This window comes from Muntiacus reevesi, chromosome 3 (genome assembly GCF_963930625.1).
Source record: "Muntiacus reevesi chromosome 3, mMunRee1.1, whole genome shotgun sequence".
Lineage (NCBI taxonomy): Eukaryota > Metazoa > Chordata > Mammalia > Artiodactyla > Cervidae > Muntiacus > Muntiacus reevesi.
This window is the reverse complement of record NC_089251.1, coordinates 110,835,915-110,841,067: the sequence shown is the minus strand read 5'-3', so window position 1 is coordinate 110,841,067 and position 5,153 is coordinate 110,835,915. Positions and strand designations below refer to the sequence as shown.

At 42.3% G+C, this 5,153-nt stretch overlaps 1 pseudogene; it reads left to right on the top strand.

Annotated features, from left to right (window-relative positions):
* Positions 1-1,138: 1,138 nt before the first annotated feature.
* On the top strand, positions 1,139-1,229 carry LOC136165828 (small nucleolar RNA SNORA42/SNORA80 family; annotated as a pseudogene).
* Positions 1,230-5,153: the final 3,924 nt, after the last annotated feature.

Here is a 5,153-nt window from a genome sequence, read left to right as displayed (position 1 = left end):
AATGCAAAAACCTTATTTAGATCCTCATTAATAGTTCAGGTGGATTATTAATAACTGTCAAAAGACATCTTTGGTACAATCAGGGAAATTTGAATATTAACTAATAGATCAAGGAATTATTTGTTCTTTTTTGTTAGGTGTGATAATGACATAGTGTCTGTGGTAATAAAAGCCCTTTTCAATTAGAAATGCATACTGATGTATTCTGGATAAAATGAAATGAGATTTGGGATATGTTTTAAAATACTTTGCAAGAAGCATAGGAAACAAAAAGAGGGAGGACGACTGACTGAAATATTTATAGTTGTAGAAACCTGGGTACGTGGGGTTCATTATGCTATTCTACTTTTTGTGTCTGTTTGAAGTTTTCCATGATAAAAAGTTAGACAACCATGCTCAGAAAATGAAATGTCTTCCATAGGTGGGAACTTGGACGGAGCGTTCCTGCCCCCTGCTGGCAGGCTTTATTGGTGCAGCTGCTTGCCCCTGTCTTATGGCAAGTCTGAAATCCCAGACCCGTCTAGAGTCATGTCGTTTATAAATCTCACAAGAACTCTACAAAGTGGACAGTATTAGTTACAACTTGGGGAAACTGAGACTCAGTGGAACTAATAAGCCAAGGGTCCAAAGTCCCACAGAAAATTGCTGTGTTTCTAGACGTTACTTTTCCTATCTTAAAGGGATCAGTGACATTTTAGGAATCAGCGAAATAAAATGGACCAGAACGGGCAAATTTAATTCAGATGACCAGTACATCTACTACTGTGGGCAAGAATCCCTTAGAAGAAATGGAGTAGCCCTCATGGTCAACAAAACAGTCCGAAATGCAGTGCTTGGGTGCAAGCTCAAAAACAACAGAATGATCTCCATTCCATTTCCAAGGCAAACCATTCAATATCACAGTTATCCAAGCCTATGTCCCAACCACTAATGCCGAATAAGCTGAAGCTGAATGGTTCTATGAAGACCTATGATGATTCTATGAAGACCTTCTAGAACTAACACCAAAAAAAGATGTCCTTTTCATCATAGGGATACAAAAGTAGGTAGTCAAGAGATACCTGGAGTAATAGGCAAACTTGGCCTTGAAGTACAAAATGGAGCTAGTTAAAGGTTAACAGAGTTTTACTAAGAGAACGCACTGTGTCCCATGCCAGAGCAAACGCGGCCCCGAACCATTGCCTGGCCTCTGCCAGTAGGCTGCAGGCACTGAAGCGGGTTGCACAGTGGAAAAGAAAAGAAAAGAAAAAGAAAAAAGAGAGAGAGAACGCACTGGTCATAGCAAATACCCTCTTCCAACAACACAAGAGATAACTCTACACATGGACATCACCAGATGGTCAATACCGAAATCAGACTGATTATATTCTTTGCAGCTGAAGATGAAGAACCTCTATACAGTTAGCCAAAACAAAACCAGGAGCTGACTGTGGCTCAGATTATGAATTCATTATTGCAAAATTCAGACTTAAATTGAAGAAAGTAGGGAAAACCACTAGACCATTCAAGTATGACCTAAATCAAATCCCTTACGACTATACAGTGGAAGTGCCAAATCGATTCAAGGGATTAGATCTGATAGAGTACCTGAAGAACTATGGATGGAGGTTCATCACATTGTACAGGAGGCTGTGATCAAAATCATGCCCAAGAAAAAGAAATACAAAAAGGCAAAATGGTTGTCTGAAGAGGCCTTCCAAATAGCTGAGAAAAGGAGATGCAAAAAGCAAAGGAGAAAAGGAAAGATATATCCATCTGAATGTAGAGTTCCAAAGAATAGCAAGGAGAGATAAGAAAGTCTTCCTAGGTAATCAATCAAAGAAATAGAGGAAAACAGTAGAATGGGAAAGACTAGAGATCTCTTCAAGAAAATTAGAGATACCAAGGGAACATTTCATGCAAAGATGGGCACAATAGAAGAAATGGTATGGACCTAACAGAAGCAGAAGATATTAAGAAGAGGTGGCAAGAACACACAGAAGAACTATACAAAAAAGATCTTCATGACCTAGAAAACCATGATGGTGTGATCACTCACCTAGAGCCAGACATCCTGGAGTGGAAGGTCAAATGGGCCTTAGGAAGCATCACTATGAACAAAGCTAGTAGATGTGATGGAATTCCAGCTGAGTTATTTCAAATCCTAAATGATGATGCTGTGAAAGTGCTGCACTCAATATGCTAGCAAATTTGGAAAAATCAACAGTGACCGCAGGACTGGAAAAGGTCAGTTTTCATCCCAATCCCAAAGAAAGGCAATGCCAAAGAATGTTCAAACTACTGCACAGTTGCTAGCAAAGTAATGCTCAAAATTCTCCAAGGGAGGCTTCAACAGTACATGAACAGAACTTCCAGATGTTCAAGCTGGATTTAGAAAAGGCAGAGGGACCAGAGATCAAATTGCCAACATCATCAAAAAAGCAAGAGAATTCTAGAAAAACATCTACTTCTGCAATAGTCTTTGACTGTGTGGATCACAACAAACTGGAAAATTCTTCAAGAGATGGGAATACCAGGCCACCTTACCTGCCTCCTGAGAAATCTGTGTGCAGATCAAGAAGCAACAGTTAGGAACAAATCCACAGGAAGCAGATCATCAAGGAGCAATTTCACCTATAAACTAGATAAATATAAATAGGTAATATAAATGTGAATTGAATACATAATAGCTACTACACATTTTGCCTCCGGTTAAAGGCATTATACAAAGTGCGTTATATCATTGATTCTGCACAGTTATCCTGTGATACATACTATTACCACCCCCCTTTACAGCTGAGGAAGCAAAGGTTCTAAGAGGTGAGAGGAGGGAATTCCCTGGTGATTCAGTGGTTAGGAGTCTGCACTTTCACTGCTGGGGTCAGGGTTCAATCCCTGGTCAGGAAAGTAAGATCCCACAAGTGGAATGGCATGGCAAAAAAAAAAGAAAAAAGAGAGATGAGAGGACTTACACCAAGTCACACAGCTAGGAAACGTATAAATTGGGACTTGAATCCAGCTTATAATTGCTATATGCTTTTTTATTATTTTTTTGAGATATAGCTTATATACAGGGAAATGCTTGCATCTTAAGTGTATCTTGTATTTATAACCGCTTGTAACTATTGTACACTGCTTGCTTCACTCTAATGTGAATGCAAATACCAATTTTTTCTGAACGGTTTATTAATTTTTTTTTTCTATGTAGGAATGGGAGCCAAGAAAGAGAAGAAAACGGTCAAAAAAGGGAAGCGGGGCAAATAAGATCAAAGTTCATGGTTCGCCTAGAGCTGTTTATGCCTCCAGCGATTTTATTCTCTTGCACCAGGGAGTGTTCCTTGTGTTTTTATCTCCATTCTTCTTTTAGAAGAATCTTCATCATGCCCTCTCAGCCACTTAAACATGCAGGCATGTCAGTGTTTCTCAAATGGGGCAGTTTGCCTTTTGGGGGGCATTTGGTGATGTCTGGAGACATTCTTGGTTATCACAGTGGGCAGGGTAAGTGCTGTAGACATCCAGTAGGGGAGACCAAGAATGCTGCTAAATACTCTACAAAGCACAGGACAGCCCTCCCCCAACAATGAGTTCTCCTGCTTCAGATGTCAACAACGTGGAAATTGAAAAATCCTGGTCTAAGTAACAACAGTAAACTTGCTATGTAAATATAGCTCCAAGGTGAGTCTCTTGGTCCCTTTCCCATCAGATTGTTGGTCTTGCTAAGTTCCCCCGCTGGAGAAATTCTAGAGACATCACTGATGCTTTGTCAGAGATTTCATGCCCTCTGAAGTCATCTCACCCTAGGTCAACAGAAAAGTGTTGTCAAAATGTTACCAAACAATTAAGGATGACTAGCCAGGCCTAGCGGTGACTGTTTGAGAAGCAGCTCCTACCCTGTCATGGTAGGGAGAATCCCCATCAGTATTCCTACCTCTCTCCTTCCCCAGCTGGTGGAGCCCCAGCCCCATCTCTGCAGGGGGAGGCTGATGGCAGAAACTCCTTTAAGAGAGTGCCAGCTCTGGCACTAACAAGCGATGTGACCTTGAGCAAGTCTCCTCCCTGCTCTAGGCCAGAGTTTCCCCATCTGCAAAAAGAAGGATCTGATTCTTCAATCCTACACCTTCACTATGCTTGTACCAAGAAGATGGAAATGATCATTTCTTTTTCTTTTTTTTTTTTTTTTGTACTGTGCCACATATCTTATGTGATCTTAGTTGCCTGATCAGGGATTGAACCTGGGCCCTCAGCAGTGAAAGCATGGAGTCCTAACTACTGGACCACGTGGAAATTCCCTTAAATGGTCATTTCTGACCTAGCCCCCAGACAAGTGATTTAGGGGCGCAAGAAGGTCATGTGCCAGATGCAGGCTGTTTTGTCTTTGGATGGGTCCTGTTTTATCTCCTTGGTGAGGACTGAGAGCAGCTGGAGCTTCTGGTAGTTAAGACCAAGTCCCATATCCCCTGCCCGTTGGTCCAAGAGATGCTGTTGGGGGTTGTCCCTGTCTGAGAGTCATGGTGGATGAGTCACGGATGAGGAGTTGAGGGCTACGAGATAAGGTCCCAAGAGCATCCCGAACTGTGGATCCATTCAGTTTCTCAGCAGGTACTGAGATGATGAAGCTTGGGCTGCCTCTGACCCTTTTGGATGCTTCATGTTATAAGGGCAGAAACCCAACTCAAACTTACTTGAAAGGAAGATTGGCATGCTTGCCTGAGAAGAATGGAGATGGGAGGACTAGCCTCAGGAAAAGTTTGATTCAGCTGCTCATATATCCCCAAAGACCCTTCAATGATGCTGTGCGTGTGTATGAAGTCACTTCAGTCACGTCCAACTCTTTGTGACGCTACGGACTGTAGCCTGCCAGACTCCTCTCTCCATGGATTTTCCAGGCAAGAATACTGGAGTGAGTTGCCATGCCCTCCTCCAGGGAATCTTCCTAACCCAGGGATCGAAGCCTCGTCTCCTGCATTGCAGGCAGATTCTTTACCGCTGAGCCACCGGGGAAGCCCTCAATGATGCTGACTTCATCTTAATGCTGGCTCTTCTCATGGGTCCAGATGGTCAGCAGTGCTTCTAGGGATTCAGCCATGGGACCTCATATCCCACAGGAATAGGAAAGTCAATTGCAAATCTCTATTCCTCAAATAGTCTAAGAACTGAGTCTTTCTGAACCTGAT